Consider the following 22,558-nt stretch of genomic DNA (forward strand, 5'->3'; position numbering starts at 1 on the left):
GTCTGGGCGTCTCAAAGCAGCAGGAAGGGGCAGGACTGAAGCTCGGTCCTGGCTTCATCTCAGCCCCCTGCCTGCATGTCCGCAGTGTCCTCAGCTGTGTCCCCGGATCAGCCAGCCCTACGGCCACACCCCGTGGTTAGGGCCTCCTCTGGCGGACCCGGGCGAAGGTTCCAGCCCAGGCCTTGAGGCGCCCACCTCCCCCCTCGGGGCCTCCTTCCCTGGCCCCTGTGCCCACGTGCAGGAAGCCAGGACGTGCAGGTTGCCTGTGGCCCTGGTCACACGGTGTTCAGTTGGGGGACGGGGGGTGCATCGTGAGTGATCGGCATGACTTAATCAGCAGAAGTACCGTGTGGTCGTCTCGGATCGTCCAGAGGGATGGGGAGCACCTGTCAGAGCAAAGACGTGAGTCCTATGGTGTCGGCTCCCCAAGTCACTAGGGAAAGTGGCATCTGAGGGTCTTTGCACCCACACTTGTTTGGGGCCCCTTCACCACAGCGGCCCAGAGAACCGCGAAGAGGGATGCTGACGTCACTCAACAGCTACGCGTGGGCACCTGCCGCATGCAGTGAGCTGCCGGCCAGAGTGACCGTAACTTCACGTGTGTGTCAGGAGGATGGAGGGTCGTTCTCAGTAGCTGGGTCTGAAAGTTCGCCTGTGGGTCCAGGAATAAAGCTCAGAAAGGTGCATCGCGGGTTCAAATCCACGCACCTGAGTTTGAGCAGCGCTCACCGCAAGGTCACAGTGAGGCTGTGCTGGGAAGGAGGGGTCAGCCCAGGCGGCCAGGCGGGCTTCTCGCTCCGAGGCGGTGAGTCCCAGCACCGCCACCTGGAGCGCAGGAAAGAGGACCAGCGCCGTCACGCACGCGCAGCGCGGGATGAGGGGTGTGGAGGGCGCGTGAGGCGCCTCCCTAGTCCCGGAAGTGGCCCCTCCCACAGGTGTGGCGGAGGGGCGGCCGGGGTCTCGGGTGGTCGGGTGATCGCAGGAGGACAGAGATCGGGGAGGCACAGGCGGTGGCCGTGAAGAGTCCAACAAGGCAGGGGGAAAAGGTGAAGCACCGCCTCGAAGGGTGGAAGTCCGAAAGCCAAGTGCAGCCGCGCTTCCTCTCGGTGGGGTGGTCCAGGCTCCCGGGATCTGGTTGTCTAAGCAGCCGGCCACCAAAGCCGATGCTTGTCGGGGGGTTGGGGGCTCCTTTCGGAGGCCGAGTCCCGGCAGAAAGGAAGACCCCAGCAGTGAGCCCCCCTCCCTCCCCTCCGCGCGAGCGCAGCGAGACCTGGGCGGCAAGGCCCCCGCGGCCAGGGGTGCAGCGGATTAGAAACTCCCTCCTTGACATTTGCCGAATGTCCCCGGGAGGCCGCAGAAGCCTGGGCGCCCGGGACTTGTGGCTCGAAGTGTGATCGATCTTACAGAAGAATGCTCCCGGCCTGTTTATCTCATCAGCCATGAAGAGAGAACAGGCCTGCTGAAGGTGAGGCCAGCGGGATGAGACCGGGGAGGGCGAGCCTCAGGCCCGGATGCTCTCTGGGGCGGGGCTGTGGCTAGGTGGTCACCTCCAGCAGCTAGAGTCGCGGCGGGGCCTGAGGCCTGGGAGGAGCTCAGGCTTCTCCCCCAGCTTTGATCAGCCACCGCCGGCCTGTGTGGGACGTGGCCAGGGGAGCGGGAAAGGGAGGTTCCCCCGCATCCCGCAGAGGAAGCCGGTGAGTGTCCAGATGGGGCAGTCCCAGCGCAGAAAGCGCGGCAGGGGCTGACGGAGGCCGCCGTGCAGGGCGCAGGGACCAGCGAAGGCCGAGGGGCTGGTGTGGCCGGGCCCCAGAAGCCGCGGGCACATGGGGCGGGCGCCGAGTCCATTTCTGGAATTTTTGCCTTTTGTAATTCGGAGAGTGGGTTAATTTCAGGCTCTAGTATACAGGATTTTTGTGTTGTTCTAGTTGACGGTTTGCTTTCTTGAATGTACTTGTTTCCAGTGGGCGAAAGTTCAAAAATGAACTTTTAGATTGAAGAAAACGTTGAAACCCATAACATTGAATATATTCGCCATAATACTGTGAAGTCATAAAATATAACTTTAGTCTATTGTTGTGGAAGAAGGAAGGGGTTGATGAAGAGGAAGTGCTCAGGGCCAGAGCGGGCTGCCGCCTGGCCACGGTGGTGATGTAGCGGCCTCGGAGCTAAGGGGACAGGCGCACACTTCCAAGCGGGTGTGTGTGTGCAGGTCCCAGCCGTGACGCTGCTCTGCCTGACGCTGCACACGTGGCTTCGGCGTCCTGACACCAGGACTACTAGGGCCGCTGTGGGAGCGCGTCAGAGACACACGTACACACACACTCACAATCAAGGCGTCCCGTACGTGAGTCTGTGGTGCTCTGGTGCTTCGATTGGGCTTCTTCCAGTATGAGTTTTCGAAGAGCCCTCTGTGACTGGGCTTGGGGAAGGCGACCTGGAGCACGCGGATGGCGGGGAGGACGGTGTTCCCGTGGGGGCGATGCCGGGAGGGGTTTGTCTCTGACAAATGGAGTCACCACGGGATCGTCCATGGCTTTGCTGGGACAGAAATAAGAACCCAACTGTGCATCCCTTCCTCTGTATTGCTGGTGGCAGCGGCCACCTCCCTCCCGGGGGCACGTTGACGGCTCCCACCGATTTTCTGGATATTGTGGTAAATTGGGGGGGATTCTGGGATAAATAGGATGCGATTGTAGCTTCATTACAGTCTAGTGACCCCGTGTTGGAGGCCTGACTGTGCAAAGCACTCTGCAAGGTGGGATCTTGGCTCCCACGCTGAAGACAGGCAACCAAAGCTCAGAGAACGCAGGGCACTTGTCCGAGGAGCCCGAATGAATCCTCAGTGCTTCTGCGACCCGATCACGCATCACCGTGTTTTCTTCCAGGTTGTGAAATGTGAGCCGTGTGAGTTTCTGTACCCGTGGAAAGCCTGGCAGGGAAGGTGTCTCCTGAGATCTTGCCCTCACCTGTGAGCATGTCACTTGTCACTGTGCCCCTTCTGAACTTCCCAAGAGCTCCGAGAGCAGCTAATCTTAAAAGGTCTCCATAGAAACCTCCACGGCAACGCGGAGTTCATCATCTCGTTACATCAGGATTTTCCTTCCGAAATAACCATTTGCTCTGCCTGCTCTATTCTCCTTCAGCCCCTTGAAACGGAATTGCAGGAGGGGGAGAGCACGACTTCCCGGGAGGCCCGCGTGACTTGAGTGAAATGCTCACTTATCAGCACAGGCGGCAGGGCCTTCCGCGACCAGGAAACGGGGTTCTCTGAGCGCTGGGGGAGGGGGCACAGAAATGCGCGACTTGGGAAGCCCTCTGGTTATCCCAGGAAAGCATCACAGGCCAGGGAGATGCTGTCCTCAACGACGCAGCTTCATGTTCAATCAAAATAAAAATTGTCCAAACTGTATTTTATGACTTCATTAAACTGTATTTTATGACTTCATCAAAGATGAATAGATTAACACTATATATGAAAACATTTTCTTCAGTCTAAAAGTGCATTTTTTACCTTCTGATTTTAAAAGTGTTGTGGCGCCATGTCTTTTTTTTTTTTTTAATATGTTGGAGTCTAGTTGATTAACAATGTTGTGTTAGTTTCAGGTGTACAGCACAGTGATTCAGTTATACGTACACTTGTATCTATTCCGGCCCCATGTCTTGTATCTCCTCTGTCTGAGGCTGAGGTGCTGGCCGGCCAGGCCCCCGGGGAGACGTGTAAGCTGAGGAAATGGGCAACAAACAAGTGATTTTTAATAACACGTCCATTTCCCATAATAAAAATGATAATGTTAATGTCAAAAGAGGGGTTTTTGACATACTAAGGAATAACTCACTCTGCTTGCCAGTAGGATCGATGGTATCTTTGCCAAGAAAATTTCCCCAAGTTTAAAACAGAAGTGGTTGGAGATGAGTTACATGGTGCCATCTGGATATTTAACAACACAAAGTGACTTCTCTTCTTCCCTGACCCAAAAAATGTATCACAGTGGGAGAAACAGACTGCCCTGATTATCCATTGGGTGCCAAAAATTGCGTCATGTTAGAGAAATAAAAGTGTGAGGCTCGGGCCCACCTGGCGTTTTTAGTCGTAAATTTCCTTGGATGAAGCCCAAAGTGAACCAAGCGTTCCTTGTGCAGCGTTAGTGTGGTGAGTGGGACGCTTTGTAAAGCAGGAATTTGGGCCGCTGGTTACTGCTCAGTGACCTTGGGCAAATCCGTCACCTTCAGGCCTCAGTTTCTTAGGAATCTGTAAAATGTGATAGACCTGGTTCTGGTGCTCCGGTGCTGTGGAGACCCCCCGAGACTAGGCATGAGGGAGCGACCTGGGAGGAATAGAGTGTGTTCAGGCCTTATTATGAGATTATAATTGAGTAGCAACTTGACACGTAGCTTTTCTGGACCTTGGCTACACCAGGCGAGTTCACAGCAATATAGGGATGGAAGACTGATGGGCTGAAAGTTTGTGTCCCCCTGCCCAGATTCAGACGTTGAAGTCTAAGCCCATGTGACGGTGTTAGGAAGTGGGGCCTTTGGGGGTGATTAGGTCATGAGTGTGGAGCCTCATGGATGGGATTAGGACCCTTATCAAAGAGGCCAGAGAGCTATGCCCTACATAACCCCATAGCGGGGCTGTCAGGAAACTCCAGCTGATGGCGGTCTGGTGTTTCTGCTGGACCAGCTTCCTCGGTTCCTCTTGGAAACTCATGGCTTCCAAACAAGGATTAGAATTACATTAGACTTTCCTTCAAAAACTATGCAAGCAAAAGAGCGGAGTGAAATATTTAAAGAGCTGAAAAAAACCCCCAAAAAACCCTCATCAACCTGGAATTCTGTATCTAGTAAATTTATTAGCCAAAAATAAAAGAGCTTCTCAGATAAACAAAAATGGAGGGAGTTTGTCTCCAGTAGATCAGCCTTGCAAGAAAAGTTAAAAAAAAGTTCTTTGGATAAAAGGAAAATTAGTCAGAAACTTGCATCTACATAAAGAATATAAATGCAAACATCCCTCCCTCCCCCACCCCCCCCCACCAGATTACTAGCAAATTGGATTCAACAGTGTTTAAAAGGAATTATACACCATGATCAAGTTGAATTTATTCCAGGTATGCAAGCCTGGTTGAACATTCAGAAATCAACTAATGTAATCATCACATCAATAAACTAGAATAGAAAAGTCACACGATCATGTCAAAAGATGCAGAAAAACATTTGACAAAGTCCAACATCCATGCATGATAAAAAATTTCAGCAAACTAGGACTAGAAGATGTATTAGTTTTCTAGGGCTGCCATAACAAAGTACCTCAGACTAAGTGATTAGACAACAGAACGTCTCATGATTCTGGAGCCTGGATGTCTTGGGATCAGAGAGTCGGCAGGGCTTGTTTCTCCTGAGGCCACTGTCCTTGGCTTGCAGGTGCCCATCCCTTCCCTGCGTTCTCCATGGTCTTTTTTCTGCATGTGTCTATGTCCAAATATCCTCTTCCTGTAAGGAAACCAATCGTATTGGACTAGGGCCCGCCCTAATGACTTCATTTTAACTTAATTCACACTTTAAAGGAACTATCTTCAAATACAGTTGCATCCTAAGGTATTAGGGGTTAGGACTTCAACATATGAATTCTAGGGGGACACAATTTGTCAGTAGCAGAGGGAACTTCCTCAACTTGATAAAGAACATCTACCAAAAAACCTGACAACTAGCATTGTACTTAACAGTGAGAAGACAGATGCTTGTTCCTAAAATTGGGAACGAGGCAGGAATGTTCTTTTCCACCATTCCTATTAGACATTGTACTTGAATTCCTAGCTACTGCAATAGACAAAAAAAAGGGAATGAAAGGCATTCAGATTGGGAAGGAAGAAATAAAATTGTCTTTATTTGCAGATGACATGATTGTCCACATAGAAAATGCCAAAAGACTCAACAACAAAAAACTCCTGGAACAAGTTAGCAGTTATAGCAAAGTTGCAGGATGCAAGGTTAATACAAATGTTCATTGCTTTCTAATATATCATCAGTGAGCAATTAGAATTCAAAATAAAAAACACCATTTACATTAATATATATAAAAAAAGAAATACGTATAAATATGCACAAGGTCTATATGAGAAAAACTATAAAACTCTGATAAAAGAAATCAAAGAACTAAATTAATGGAGAGATAATCCATGTTATTGTACAGGAAGGTACAACATGAAGAAGATGTCAGTTCCTCCCAGCTTGACCTACAAGTTCAATGTAGAAGCCTTGCCTCTGCACACAGATGAAGTGGGTGGCGATGGACGGGTGGGCATGGGGGATGCCGGGAGGTGGAGGGGGGCAAAGCAGGGACGCCAAGATGTGGAGGTTCCAGATTAGGTGGGGAGGGACCAGCCCTGAAATCCGTAGGATGTGGAATCACTAGACTTGGAGATTAAACCAGCGCTGGACTTGGCACAAATGCATCTCCATTCAGTGTTCACTTCACGTGAGGCAGGGGCTGGAGATAAAACAGTGACTAAAACAGAGATTGTTTCTTTTCATTGCTGCTTTTCATTTTCATCTTTTCATTTGTTGAGTGCCTGCTATGTGCTTTCACATTTTATAATCAGGGTTGTTCACAGGAAGTTACATGCTAGAGATAAATCTTAATATTTCTATGAATATTGTGAATATAAACTGTTCACAGCTTCCTTCTTTGGAATCCTTTCTTTTCCTTGGTGTCTCTGCAAATATTTCTGCTTTCCTTCTCTAATTCATCCCTGCCGCTGTTGGGGCAGAATGACCTCTATTCCGATGAGCCCATTTTGCTTAAGTCTTTTAAAATGATTAATTGATGATGACCTTTGAATTAAAATACCATATTTCTTGATTCTAAGATGCATATTTTTCACCTGGGAGTGTTTCTGAAATCTGAATGTGGCTGGTAATTGATGGTTGCTTTTAACGGAGCCTTTTTTTTTTTCCTGAAAAGCTGTTCATGAATAGATGGTGCATCTTATAATTGATGGCATCCTAGAATCCAGGAAAGATGGTAATTCTCTTCCAATGGTGTTGTGGAATGGAATGGTTCCATCCTGACCAGCATCATGAATTCCATCTCTCACAAGTTTTGGCCAAGGAAAGATGCAAAAAGAAACCTCACCAAACGCTATACAAATTCCTCATTTTATCCCTTTATTTGCTGGTTTTGGATTACTTTCTGGTTTCTACTAAAAATGTGTTTTTTCCTCCCATTCAGTCACAGAACCAGAGGCATGGGCCGTGGGTCCCCGGCCCACTGTTCCCGTTGAAAGCAGGTTAGCTGCACCAGCCTACATTCCATCACCATTTGACATGCCCCAACTTAACCTTCCTAGCTGGGGGTTTCTGCACGAGAATTTTTAGGATCCAAGCCTACTATTGGAAGATCCTTGGGGAAGATGTCTATTTTGCTGACAAATTAAAAGCGAACACTTAAAAATATGACAACAGTTCACCCTGAAGGAAACAATCTCCTTGCAGATAAAGGAAAGATAATTGATTAAGCTTGTTATTTATGAAAGAAAAAAAAAAAAAAGGACAATGCTTTTGAAAGGAGGAAAAGTGAAGTTTTTAGATTTTTTTTCTCTGAAATGGATGGCTCTTTTTTTCCTTAATGGAGAGCTAAGCAATTATGAAAAAGCCACAGCAGGTTTGGAGTCTTAAGACGTTCGTGTTTCTCCAGCCTGGTTGTCATGCGGCTGACAGCTCTGTTGTGACAGGGACGAGAGCGAGCCGGCAGATGCTGCCCTTGGCCGAGGCTGCTTGCGTTCTTGTTCAGGGGACGCTCAGGCCATGCCGCAGGCAGTGAATTCAGGGACTGGGGTTTTTGAAAAATAGATGCTCAGGGATCCCATCTGGAACCAGACAAATGCCAAGAGGAAGAAGGACGGCCTCGCTTCTCTCTGCTTTGCTCTCTTTCCCCTCAGATAATGGTGGCCAGTTTCTATGCGTTTATTGTATTTTTGGAGCCCTTGAAAACAGGATTTATTGTTCTTTAAGGACAAAAATCTCGCAGTGTCGAATCTAGCACCGTCAAAAGACACCGAGTCCAGGGACGTCGGGGCCATGTCGGCATCCCCGGCACCTTTTGATCTGGTAATGCATCAATGACCACCCTCCCCGCTGCCCGCCCCACCGCCACCGGGGAGGATGGGGAGGGGCCTCAGCGCCCTCGCGGCAGCTTCCAGACCCAGGGTGACAGCCTCGACCCCTCGAGCCCCGCTGGCTTACTTCCATCTGCAGCCTGGCGTCAGTCCAGCTTGCTCTCATCTTCTCCACCGGGTCTGTCCTCCTTGGAGTCACTGCCGGGGTCCCGACACCCGTCCCAGCCCCCCTGACACAGCTCAGATTAATTGCCTTTACAGCATGCCCCTGTGACTCTCTGCTCGGAAGTCTCCCCTGTTGTGCCTCAGTTAGGCGGAGCCTTCCTCCCGGGCACTTCAGACCCTCCCTGGCAGGGCCCTCTCGAGACCCGAGGCCCACCTCCCTGCATCCCCTTGTCTAGCTCCTCTCTGGAGGCCCGGCACTGATCCACTGCCCGGTCGTGAATTGGTGTTTATTGAGAGAAAAGAAGAGGGCTTCGGAAACATGCGAGTGGTCACTTGGTTTATCCAAGCATTGCCTCTCCGGCCAATCGCTCTTATCAACTCTCCTTAGAGTCCTAATGACTGTGGCTCTTTCTTTTGTGCGTCCCTGGCTTACAGCTCCTGGCCTGACAGGCTCAGTAAAGGGCGAATCTTCTTGCTGTTTCCTGAATAGACTCTTTCCTTCTCGCCTCCGAGGTCTTGCTCACAGCGTTTGGTATTCTCTCCCCCCACTGCCCCGTCTGAGCTGTAAGGGCCCCAGTCCTCCTTCAGGATGCCTTGTAATATGCTCTGTGTGATAACGTATCAATGGGTGACAAAGGGGAGCGTTTCCTACCTTTGTATTTCCTGCATCTTCGTTGGCACCTGTTCTAAGACATCGACCTACGGAGACTCTGGCCATCCTAGCATCCACGGTAGAGTGTAAGCTATCAGGCAGCTGGGTGTCCTATCGCCCTTAGGCTCGTGGAAAGTGCTAGAAGTAGTCATAGACACCATCCAGCCCAGTTGCTTTAAATTACAGGTGAGAAAATTGGGGTCCTGGGAGGGGAAGCTATTTGTCCAAAGTCCCACAGCCCAGGTTGCTGGAGGCCCAGGTTGCTGGATGCCCAGTCCTGCGTTTGCTCTTAGAAAGGAAGGGAGTTTGCATGTGGTGGTTTCTGATACGGACCAGTAAGAGATGATGCCCTTAAAAAAGCATAGCAATATTATCATTATCCCTGTAAACACAGAGGAAAAAAACAGTTGTCTGATGTAAAATCCAGGTCCCAGAATATCAAGGAACAGTTCTACCTTCCAGTTACCTGTCAGTGTATTCTTGACTGATTAACCCTAATCCTAATAGCATAGATGACAATGAAGTATTTTAAAGTACACCTTCTTCTTACGAAAGAGAAGAAATCATTTTCTTTTATTGATAATCGTGTAGGTTGCTAAGGTGAAGAAACCCCTGAACATGTCCGTAAATGTAAATGAGCATATTCCAAAGATGCAGAATGAAGGCGTGGGAAAGGATGCACTTCTGGTCAGCACCGCGCAGGCAGGTGAAGTACCAGCGCCACGAGAAGCTGCGCGTCGGGGTCTCACACGGGGATGCCCCGGCTCTTCCCTGCCTTGCTGTGATCTGCAGCTTTTGGGGAGAGGAGGAGAGGGAATCCATGGAAAGTGAAAAGAAAAAAATTTAATTACGGACCAGGCTGGGGGCAAGAATGCAAGAAAGTCTCTGTAGGAAAGGCTCTGACGGCAGAACGTGAGACGGAGCCCAGTGTGGGCTTGGTTGGGGGGCTCATGGGTCCCCGGATCAGAGCACCTGAAACACTGCCATTTAGTGGAATGCCAGGACCTACCGTGAGCTAAGCAGAACTCCTGTTCACACAGATGAACGAATGAATGTCACCATGTTTTTCATTTTTGTTTTCTCCTCCACTTTCTCCATCATGACAACAAAGACGTCACTGAAATAAGAATGACCAGCGTAGTTGTTCTCAGGGACAAGAGGAGACAGGGCAGCTGAGGTTACGGCTGTTTATGACCAGAGGGGCCCCGGGCCCTGGGTGCTGTGGGGACGATGTCTTCTCCAGGTGTCGCCTGCCGTGAGGCCCTCATTGGCAGCTCCTTGACCTGGTCCGTGAGCTCCAACCCCCATTCCATGGAGAAGGAGGTCCCTCGGGCCCAGGGGCCGCATCTGCTCCGTGTTATTCACGGCGGACACACACCAGGTGAGTGATAAGGCAGACACCGTCTCCCTGTAACTCCTTCCCACCAGCTAACGCCTTATTTATATCTGTTCTGAATCTGCCATCTTCCCTGGTTCAGTTGCCTTGCTGAGTCATCAGATAAAATCCATCAACACGTATCAAGCAGCTTTCATATGTAAATCACTGAGGCAGGACCTATGAAACGGTAATACACACACAAGGTAAGACACATTCCCTGCCCTCAAGAAGCTAAAATTTAATAGGGGAGGTAAACTCAGACACAGCTAAAGATAACACAGAATTGGAATGTGGTTGCACACAGGATTTATTATCACATTAATTACACACTCATTATATAGACCCTCTCCCATGACACTTTCTTTTAATTGTTTATTGCTGTGTCGTCCCCTGTTCACCACACTGTAAGCTCAGAGAGGCAGAAGCTGTGTCTACTTTTAAATTTTGCCTTCCCAGGGTCAGAAAGCTGGGAGGGTTGGGTAGCACTCCTTGAAGGAGTGAACAAAGAGTGAACGGATGTAGCAGTTGGCTCGAGGCAGGATGATGGGGAAAGAGCCCCAGCAGACATGGGATGCGGCCTGGGTCTTGAAGGCAGAGATGATGGGGGTGAACATACGGTCCGGACCGTCAGTTCTCTGGCAGTGACTGGGGTGCCGTCTGCTACCGTGGGATGAAAAACAGGCCGGCAGTTTACGTGTGGACCGAACCCAGGTGGCACTGACCCTGGGTGTCGGCAGTGGGGACAGCAGTTGGCCACACACAGAGGGGACAGCCCCTCCCCCTGGAGGGCTCCACCTTCGGGATGAAGGCTGGTGACCTGCGTGCGCAGGTGAAGTGCGGAGCAGAGAGTAAGCGTTTGTCCAGCCGGTTAATAGAACGGAAATGCCCCTAAAGGTGAGTGTGAGTGGCGCTCAGCCTTCGGCCCGCCTTTGCCGCAGGTGGGTGGGGTTGGGAGGGGGACGCGGTCATAGGCCGGAGCTCGCCCCCTCCCCCCCCCGACACTGCCCCGCGGCCGGAATCCCTGCCCTTGTCTCCCGGAGGCCGCTTTCTGTTAACCTGTCCTGCCCCCCGCGACCAAATTCATGCCCGATCAGTTCTTTCCTCCTGACGCATCTGTTTCATCTTGCTCTTCCATCCTCGGCGCCACTCAGCGCCTCTGCCCCGTGGGCCTCTGCTGCCAGGGCAGGTGCGGGGGCCCCGTGGCCCGGGTCCTAGTTTCCGTGTCCACACCCCCCAGAGCTCATACCCCACCCTAGACTGGGGGGCTCGACAAGGGACCGGTGCTCCGCACGTGCCCCCAGCCCGCCTGCGCTGGGTCCCGGGCTCGGCCCAGGAATCTGCTGCTCCCAGAAGCCCTCCCCGACTCCTGCCCTGCCCCCTCATGTCCCCAGAGCACACAGGCACAGTGGGTTTATAATGTGGTATTCTAGTAACTGTCTCTTCTCAGCTGCGTCATCATAGCTCGTGACCCAACTCCACGATGATCTCCTGACTGAGGGAAGAGATCAGCGATCAAATACAGGAATCAGCATTCTGTGTATCTCTTCCTGTATAAGTTTATTTACATGATTCTTTTTTAGGTCATATGCTTCATTTTATAGATTTTGCCATCTTAAATAACAACTTTCCAGTACAAAAAAATAACACACATAGCATCCCGACACATTACAAAGCATTTGGATACTTTAATTTACTGAGGGCAACAGTGTAGGAGGATTCCCTTTTCCCCACACCCTCTGCAGCATTTATTATTTGTAGATGTTTTAAAGATGGTCATTCTGACCTGCGTGAGGTGGTACCTCACTGTAGTTTTGATTTGCATTTCTCTAATAATTATAATTGCTCTTATCTTTAAGAACATTAGGATCTGGCTATGATAAATTACCAAGGGGGAGTTCTTTTGCTGGTATATAAAATATAATAAGGGGTTAAAATGTTATTTAGGATATTGTATTTTAGAATGTGCACATTTGCCAGTTTCTCCTCTCGGGATCAACACTAGAGAAAGATATTAATGTCTATCGTTACGGGTGTGCAGAGGTACACACATGGGCAGGGACGCATGAACACAGACTGACGAAGGCACCAGGGGGCCGAGAGCGCGGGACCTGCTTTGAGGACGGGTCCACCTACGACCAGCAGTTCTGCCCTCCCACCTGCAGTCCCCGTCTGCACGGAGCCGGTGGAGTGACAGCTGGCAGTTGCTGAGCCCTGTGGCCCTGTGTGGGGACAGCTTCTAGGGCCAAGACTAGGCAGCCATGGTGTCCACTAGCGAGGGGAGCCCGGACACAGATCCAACAGCACAAGGGTCTGTGGCCATCACGGTGGGACATGCATCCGTGCACACCTCAGGCGGTGACAGCCGGCCTCTGTCACTGGGCTGCCGCCACGTGATGCAATATTCTGGTCCACAGTAACGTAACATAACTTATTTTTTAAAGTTTCTGCATTCTTGAGTCATCAAATAGTGGAAGGGTGCGTTGCATTTTAGTCATATTTACATCCACGGTTAGTTTTTAAGTTCAGGGGAGCAGTGCATTCGTTCCCTGCGAGACGGGGGTGGGGAGAGGTGTTGGTGGGACCCTGGGGACGTGTCTCGTTTGCACGGGGACCAGCTTTCCCACCCCAAGAAGCTGACAGGAAGGAACGGTGCAGGAGAGCTGGTGTGTGAGCTTCCAGAGGAGCTCGCGGGAAGGCGGAACCACGTACCGCGGAAAGGGTTGGGATGTTTGCTCAACCCCGTCCTGGCGGCTCAGGCTGTGCCTGTGTCTGGAGGGGACCTGTCGCTGCTGGAACGTGTCCACTGGCCTTTGAGGGACTGTGAGATCACGTGCTCAGACACAGGTTAACCTGAGGAACAGGCAGAAGTTCAGCTCCTTCCCGGGGGCCGGAAACACCTCCTTCCCGCGCCTCGCAGACCCCCACTGGGTGAGGGTGACCGTGCACTTGCCCCTGGGCCTTGTGTTCCTCCCTCCTCACCCCCATCCCTGCGAACACTGGTGGCTTTGGGGGCCAGAGGTGAGGGCGCAGCCCTTCCTCCTGGGCTAGGCCAGCCTGCGGGGTCTGGGGGTCTGGAGCCGAGGTGGGAGGGAGGGCAGCCTCCCTGTAGGTACACCCAAGGCTGGGGGGGGGCGCCCCCAGGAGGCCAGCGTGCGGGGCCTCAACCTCAGGGATCCGGTGAGTTCTGGGACCCTGCAGCCGCCCTTAGTGCCACGGTCAGCTGGGGAGTGCACTTCCCCTGCAAACGCCACAGGCTAGTCTTTCATGGTCACTTTCCGAAAGGGCAGTTAAAGATTTCATGGGGCTCTTTGGATGGAGATAAACTCCAGGCTTTTACCTGAGATTGTATTTGAGGGGTTACAGGTGGAAGGGTTACAGGTCTGCTTGGTGCAAGGGAGAAAGCAGGGTCTTTGTCTTGAGCTGCTGGCTGGATGGCACCCCTCTCCGGACGGTAGAGCGAGAAGGGCCTGAGCCGAGGCCCTGATCTGTGGGCACGTGTTGGGAGGAGGCTTCCCATGCTGCCAACTGGAGCACAGGGTCAGTGCTCGGTCGTGGCGGGGACCCAGGCCTGCGCTCTTTGGTGGCGCCCGAGGTCCGTATCATGATATCATCAGCACCATCACCCCAGGCCCCTTTCTGAACGAACGCGCTGGGCCAGCTGCCCGGTAAATAGTCGTGCACGGGGCCTTCACCCAAACCAGGTGGGCTGAGTGTCAGCCCCCTGCCTTTCCAGCTGTGAGATTTAATTCTCGGACACTCATTTTCCCGTCTGTACGATTGGGATAATATCTGCCCTGTTCGATTGTTACAGGGATTAGAAGCAGATGATGTGCCCGGCTCCTGGTAAATGCTTGGTGAGCGATGGCTGTTAGTATCACGTAGTTGGAATTCACAGTGTGAAGTCCCACCCCTCAGCAGCCATTTATTCAGCACTCGGAGGTTCCGGGCACCTTCCCCGGGGCTGAGGGCACAAAATCAGCTGAGACGGCATTTCCAACCTCCAAGTGCTTTCTCACATCAAGTTAAAAAACTTACAGATGTGCAACTTCAGGGTCACGAGTGTCCAATTTTTGCACCATCTTAAACATATATAAGGCGGTGGTGTCTTTTTCGCATGGTGAGTTTTCCCCTTCCATTTATTCTTCAGGAGACTGCGATTAAAGCTCAACAGAGGAGTGATTTTGCCCAATTCCTCTGGCTTCTGCACCGAGGGCTTGCTGGGTGAGCGTCCCCTTGCTGGGCGACCTGCTCTCAGAGGCTCTTCCCCTTGGCCCTTCTCTGACAGTGACACCTGAGTGGTGGTCTTTGTGGCTCCTCTAGGGGGCGCCGCTCGCAGGCAGGTGACCAGGACATAGATTGTCAGCTCGGCTCCTGAGCTGTGTCCGCAGCACTGCCCCGGCTCTGGGACTTAGCATGTCGCTCCTGAAGCCTCCTATGAGGCTCCTGGTGGTTCTTCAATCTGTTCTGAATCTCACCGTAAGGATGAATCTTTTGAAAACGGTCTTGCTCATTTCACACTCCTGCCAGAACCTTCAACAAAGAGTGGTGAGCCTGCCGTTTGTCACAAAGCTGGCCTCCAGCCTTTCCAGACGTGCCTTCCACTACAGTTGCTCTTTCCTTGGCCTCAGACAAATGGAACATGTCTCACCTTTTCCATCTCTGCCTCATCCTTGGCTTGTCATGGTTCCAGTACCCCCTCCCCTGCCCCCACCTTTCTGGGTTTCCGTCCAGCAGGATGCCCTTCAAACCATACCCGTTCTCTCAGATGACGTCCAGTGAGCTCTGCTCCAAGGGGTGGCCGGGGTCCCCTCTGCACGTCCAGCGCCCTGATCGTCAGCGGTCAGCAGTTACTCTGGGCAACGTCTCCCCTCCCGGTCACGGGCTTCTGGAGATCAGGGTCCCCCCTGCAGCCTATTCCTTCCCCTCCTGCCTACCCTCCTCCCCTAAGTGTTTGGAGCGCTGTCTCTCAAACAGACGTGCTCAAGAAAAATGTGTGAATTGTCGTGAAGGAGATCAAGGGGGTGGGAATCGAGTCGGCTGTGGGATCTAGTTTTCGAGTCCCTGGTTTGATGCCCATCTTGCCATGATTGCCAGCCCCTGTTTTGGAAAGAGCTCTGCATGGAGCGCCCCTGAGCCCGGCCATTAAAGGCAGGAGGGTGATGCCGGCTGGGGCTTTTCCAATAAGTGGCCGTCATCTGTGCCACTCTCTGCTGGAGCAGAGGGGCTATAATTAAAATGAAAACTAGGGCTTCCCTGGTGGCGCAGTGGTTGAGAATCTGCCTGCCAATGCAGGGGACACGGGTTCGAGCCCTGGTCTGGGAAGATCCCACATGCCGCGGAGCGACTAGGCCCGTGAGCCACAACTACTGAGCCTGCGCGTCTGGAGCCTGTGCTCGCAACAAGAGAGGCCGCGATAGTGAGAGGCCCGTGCACCGCAATGAAGAGTGGCCCCCGCTTGCCGCAACTAGAGAAAGCCCTCGCACAGAAACGAAGACCCAACACAGCCATAAATAAATAAATAAATAAAAGCTTTAAAAAAAAAAAAAAAATGAAAACGAAGTGAGCATTTGCCCTGCAAAGCCACATCCAGGAGGACAGAGCTCCCTTCTGGGAACTTCAGCCTTTTCCTATGGGGTTAAACTATCTGCGCAGGGGGTTATTTGAATAAAAGAGTCATCACTGGGAAATGCACAGTGGATTGCTAAGTTTATCCCACTCACCGCCAGCCTCATCGCTGGAGGGAGAGGCAGGGAGGACACAGGTGGCGGGAAGGACAGACACCCGCCCATAGCGTTGACCCCACTTTTGACTCTGAGTCCATCCCCGTCCTCACATTGGAGGACTCAGTCACGCTGGGCTGCCAGGCCCACATGGAGCCGTGGTTATGGTGAACTCAAGTTTTGGGAAGGAATGGATGAGGAGAAACAAGAGAGAAATGCACAAGACACAGGCAGGAGGAACAGCTACGGATTAACTTTCAGGACCCTGGACAGTGGAAGGCAAAGAGCTGAGGGCAGGGCTCAGTGAGAACCTGTGCCAGGTGATGGGGGTGTGTCGTCCGGCGGCCCCCGAGCCAGGACGCTGGGGTTCTCCCTGCCTCCTTCGTACCTTTGCTCAACCAGGCAGGCTAAGCAGACATATGCACCTGTCCTCGCTGGGGGGCACCCCTGCCACACCCCCAAACCAACCACCACAAACGGAAGCCAGCCCCCAGGGGGCAGGAAATGGGGGGACACAGATGGGTGTGATGGGCTTGGTCTTCTCAGAGGAGTGATGTGCCACGTCCAGGTTTGAGCCTGCAATTCACTCTGCTCCTGTGGCCACGAGGATGAGCCGGCCGTCACCTCACCTCCTCCAGGGTGAAACAGGGCCAGAGGGGAGCTTCCCAAGCTCTCATGCCTGTCGGTGCAGAGCGGGAATTCTTCCCACCCGGCCAAGCTCTCCGGCAGTGGAAGTCAGTTGAATTTGTACTTGGCTTTGGGGCAGGGAGTTTACTTCTCTGAGCCAGATTTTCCTGATTTGTAGACTTTTGGAGCAAATGGTAAATGGAGGCCCTTCAGGTTTGCTCAGGGAATCTCAGTACATGGGGTCCCCTGTTGGCACCAGTCTAAAAGTTGGCTTTTGTGCTGTTTCAGAAGCAGTCTTCCGGCCTGGCTGGGGGAGGGGGGTGCTGGGCCAGCAGATCTCCCAGAGGCTCTGAAGTCTCCTTCAAATGCCCTGAGAGGGTCCAGAAGGAAGTCCTGAGATTCAGCTCAGGAATCGCCCGACAGAGTGTGGTCTCAAGTGTCCTGCCCATGACCTTATGGGGATGATGGACCCGGGAGCTCTCTCAGGGGCACATTAAGAGGTCAGGGCCTGCAGCATTTGGTTCCCCGGGGCAGCTCTGAAAATCATGGGGGTTTTCTCAGGTCTTTGCAGGGATGTGCCCAAGGCCGTGGTCTCCATTTCACATGAGTCTAAGCTGCAGGTTGGAACTCTGTGATTCCTTTATGGGCATTGGTGATTGGATGAACCTGTGCTACAAGTGACATTACCTCAGGCAAGCCTACAGATTCAAGCCAAAACCCACACTTGGTCACTTCAGGAGAGTTCATTGGGGGGAAAGCCCTTCTAACCAGCCCAGTAGGGAATGGGAGGGAGTGGCAGGGAAGGCTGCAGGGCGGCTGCGTGCTGAGTGTGGAGGGACGGGCCAGGGGAGCAGAGCGTGTCCTAGACCAAGGGGATGGAGGACGCAGCTGTCGGGAGGGGACCCCAGCAGCACTCAACGTGACCCAGGAGCTGAGGCTGGGACCACGTGTGTCCCAGTGGACCTTGGGAAGTAACGTGGAGTCACACGAAACTCACCTAATCCAGTTTCTTGGAACAAATCTGTTGTGAGAGTGAAGTTCCGCCGTGTTATCCTGTGTCTTGTGTTTTTCTCACTGAGAATGAGGTTACACACCTGTCCAGGACGTGCAGCACTGAGGTCATAGTGTCTTCAAGGGAAGGGACGTGCCGAAACAGTGAACTTTAAAATTGCTGTGATCTATAATTTTATGTTAAATCAGACACTGTCTCGTACCACCTTAGAGCGTGAAAACCTGGCAGCGAGGACACGGGGAGGGATGCCGAGCCCAGCCAGGCTCCAGCCGTGGTGCGACCAAGAGCCAAGGAGCAGGAGGCAGTGCCGAGGGCGTGGGGTGGGCGCCGCTTTCCTCACCCTCTCTCTGGAAGCCCCAGACACCTTCCGTGTCATGTATTCTGGCCTGAGGATAATTCGCAGTGTCCACAGTGGGTTGCGTGTTGAAGGCTTGAGGAGGAGCTGAATAAGGATCTCTTGTAGACGGAGGTAAAGAAATGGAAGGAGCTGGGTTTAGCTCAGAATTTGTCAAGATGGAAGCAACTGGCTCTTTTCAAAGTATTTCACTTCTAATCTCTTTGCCTCTAGGACACGTATCCCCACCCCTACCAATGAGAACACCATTTACAGTTGCCGGGGGTTTTCCCTGATCTATAAACTTGATGTGGCTCCTCCTTTGCTTGCATCCGCCCGTGTCCCCACGGTCCCCTGGGTAAAGTGGGTAGCAGCCCAGGGCTGACTTCTCCAGCCTAATTTCTGATACCCAGACCTCATCTTCAGCCATGACCCCCATTGTCTTTCCTCGGCTCCTTTCCTTGCGCTGTGGTCTGACTTGCCCTCATTTCTGAAAAAAACTCAAATTCATCCTTCGAGACTTGGCTCAAGGGTCATCATCTCCACTTGGAAGCCTGCCCTGACCCCCAGCCTTGCTGTGGTGTTTCTAGCGTTTTATGTCCTGGGGTTGTTTCTGCTGACTTGTCCACCTCCCCTAATAGACGGTGCTGTCGTTGGGAGCAGGAAGCTTCAGGCTTCTCATTTCACTTCCACTGCTAGAGATTCTTTTTTTAAAAAAATTAATTAATCAATTTATTTATTTATTTATTTTTGGCTGTGTTGGGTCTTCGTTTCTGTGCGAGGGCTTTCTCTAGTTGCAGCGAGCGGGGGCCACTCTTCATCGTGGTGCGCAGGCCTCTCACTGTCGCGGCCTCTCTTGTTGCGGAGCACAGGCTCCAGACGCGCAGGCTCAGTAATTGTGGCTCATGGGCCTAGTTGCTCCGTGGCATGTGGGATCTTCCCAGACCAGGGCTCGAACCCGTGTCCCCTGCATTGGCAGGCGGATTCTCAACCACTGTGCCACCAGGGAAGCCCCTGCTAGAGATTCTTGACAAAGAGTAAGTACTCAATGTACATTCGGTGAATAAAGTAACTGATTTCTTTGCGACTTTAGATAAGGAAGGTCTTTTGTTGAGAAGATAAATTCATTGTAAAGGAATTCGTTGCGGGCATACATTGATTTCTCAGCAAATATTTAATGAACACATTTTATGTGCTTATCATAAAGTAGCATAGGACGATGAGCAGGGTTTGCTTTATGGAAAAGCTTAGAGGGAAAGGGTGTTTGCAGGGCTTTTTGAAAACTACTGTATCCGCGGTTTCTCGATCAGTGCCTGCCACGTCGTGAGCACCTAATAAACATGTGTTGAATGAATGAATGAAGTGCTCTGGAGCTTATGATGACTTTTCACATGTGTGGTCTTATATTACAATTTACACAAAACTGCAAAAACGAAATGTACGTTGGTAATTATCCCACTTCGAGATGAGAAAACTGAGCCTTGGAAATGCTAAGTGACTGGCCCAAGGTGTCAGACCAGAGCTCAGGGCACAGAGGCCGTGGCGGCAGGACCAAACCCGGACCCGGGTCTCCTGACCTCCTGTGCATTCTGACTGCTAGCCGGAGGCCGGGAACTCACATGTACCATTCCTTATTCACTCAGCGAATTCTTTCTGAGCCCCTCCAGTGAGCAAGCACCGGTCTGATGGCTGAATCACTGCGAAGGGAGGGGACGGGCCTTGGTGGCCACCCTGCGGCGTGTGTGTCTCACCCCCGTCAGTCCGCACGCTCTGGCTGTTCAGGCAGCCAGGCGCCGAGCGTTGAGGGCAGGAGCATTCCTGGGGAGCCTGTCTACCTTGTGTGGGGTGTCGCCGTGCAGGGGACAAAGAATCCAGTGGGGATTAGCTTGCACTGCACTCAGCGTGGCTGCGGTGTGAGCTGAGCACGCATGTCGTGCAGGGGCCCCTGTCAGGTTTGCCTTGGGGACACAGACAGAAACCGCCCTCAAGGAAGTCCCAGCTGGTGCGGCAGACAGACGCACAGCTGAGGTCTGTGCAGGGATACGGTGAACACAGAAGGGAGCCATCCAGCTGCACTGGGGCTGAGCAGGGACAAACTCCGAGAGGAGAGGGGGGCTCCTGCGGACCCCGAAGGTGGCACGAGGATGAGGAGTGGGAACGATACATGAGGCATGGGAGCACCATATTCGAAGCCAGAACGTTTTCGGAGCGCGGATGACAGAGGGATGGATGAAGCACGAGGCACTAGGCTGGTGAGGAGACGAGGCTGGAGGCTGGGCGGGAAGCCAGGGAGGGGCTCTTGGCAGCCGCTCTGGGCCGGGGAGGCCGGGGCAGGGCTGGAGCTCAGGGCTGACTTCTGGATGAATCCATGAAGGCCCGCACGTGTATGTGCGCGACAGAGGGGGCTGAGCGCGGTCTGGGTGGCCAGCGGCTCCCCGCGGACCAGAAGCATCTCTGCCCGCACGTCACCCTCCCTGGAGTCGGGGGCTCGCTTTGACTCCCTGTGGCCCTTGCCACCTCTGCTCCCAGGCCCGGCCGCACGCTGGTGGCCTCACCCTGGAGAGAGGACGTGGAGCGGTGAGCGTCTGGCCGGAGGAGCACGGCCGCACCCCTGGCCCTGGCCCCGGCCCTCCCCTGCCCTCACCTCTGGGAGGCCGAGCCCAGCCTCGGGCAGCGGTGCCTGGTCACACCCGCCTTTCACCCTCGGCTTCTGGCGCCCCGAGTCCTCTGAGTCCTGGTCTGGGCCCCTCACTCTCCTCTTTGACTTTGGTGACCTGTTGAGACCGCTCAGCGCTCAGTTTGGTCCTTGGATCTCTGTATTTGATGAATGACTATTGAATGCAGGGATGCCTTGGATCTTCCCGTCTCTGACAGCTCTTGGCCAGATGCTTCTGTAGCCTTGATCTTCCGGGGGCCTCCCAGCTCCCTGAGGAGAGGCCTGCGTCTCCCTCCTCACCTGGAGAACCTGTGTTCCGTGAGCTAAGTCACATCCTGTTCCACGAGGCTCGCTCGGACCTCGCTGTGGCGTCAGGCGAGTGAGAACACCCACGGGAGGTCTTGCAGCATCTTTGTCGTCCGTGTGGGCATCTGGCAGCTCCTGTCCCCGCTGAACGCGAGGGTGAGACGGCTGCCTCCCTGGCTCCGGAGCTGACCTTGGTCTCCATGGAGACACGCGTCCTGATGGAGCTCCCACCAAGGCTGTTCCGGGAAGTCTTACTTCCCTTTTCCCTTTCAAGCCTTCTCTTTTCACAAAGACTTTCAAAACCCCGCAAGTGGGAGATGTCCGGCCACAAGCCGCGAGTGCAATTCCTCTCTAGTTGGGGGGGCCACTGCCACGTTCCCCGAGCCACTTGACAGGCATCCTAACTGCTAGCCCCACCCCAGAGAACAAATTGCCCTTTGCAACCAAGTGGGATTTAAAAACAAATTTGAAGTCGGTGCTTCAGTTCGCCTGCTCCTCTGGGGTTGGAACACAGAAATAGCAGCTCGCCTGCGCAGTGTGGCCAGGATGGAACGTGCCTGCTACTGGGGACAGCAGACACACTTGTCTCCAGGCCCAGCGCCCGTAGCTTTGGGGCTGCATCCAGTTAGGCGTGATATACGGGCACTCCTCCCGGTGCGTCCTATTCAGCAATGGGAGAGAGGACAGGAAGAGGTTTTCACATTGGTAAAAGCAGTGCTACCGAATTTCCCCCTTTTTCTTTTTAGTTACACAGAATGGAATTCATTTCCCACAGAGCAGGGCCCTTTCCAGGCACCGGGCTGAGTCAGGTGGTGGAGATTCTGACCCTCGTTCTGTTCCAACACCCCGAGTGAGCCTCGTGAATCACTTGCCTTCTCTGAGACCCCTTTTCTCATCAGTTAAAGGAGTGACTTGTCCAAGTGTGTTCTCAGCCCATAATTCTGTCTCTTTGGTGTTTCTGAAAAGGACTAGCTCAGCTGGGTACAGAAGAGTGATACTGTGCATGTCGATTACTAATGGTTACTACCCTCGCTCAAGATGTTCTGTTTGTGTCTAATAACTTTTACCAGTAGGATTGCAAATTACTAACATTCACGATGGAAAATTAGAAGAAAGAAATCCAAATACTGAAAAATCTCTTGCTTCTACTCTGTAGCAATATGTGTTTTGAGGAAGTAAACGGATGGTAATTATTTGACGGGCATATGTTTTTTGTGTGCAAATTTGTTTATTACTAACCTGGCATCGCCATGCCTCCTGCTCTCCAGCTGCCTTTCCCCCTCACCTGCACGGCACAGCCAGTCCCATCTACTTGGTGTGAGGAGTGTCACACGCCGTGGCTGTGAGGAGACGTGTGCCTTCCCTGGATAGAGCGTGTCACTCGGCTTCTCCTATGGCTTGTTTCAGTACATTTCCAGTATTTTTCTATTATAAACAATGCTGTGATGAAAATACTTGGAGATAATTTTTTTTATACTTCCGTGATAATTTATCTTCTTAGGGTAAATTCTTAAAAGTGAAATTGCTGAGTCACAAAGGGAACTTACAGTTTAAGGGCTTTTGGCTACGTATTGGCAAATTTCTCTTCTGCAAGGTT

This window comes from Balaenoptera physalus, assembly GCF_965194825.1.
Source record: "Balaenoptera physalus genome assembly, chromosome: 15".
In the NCBI taxonomy this organism is placed as follows: domain Eukaryota; kingdom Metazoa; phylum Chordata; class Mammalia; order Artiodactyla; family Balaenopteridae; genus Balaenoptera; species Balaenoptera physalus.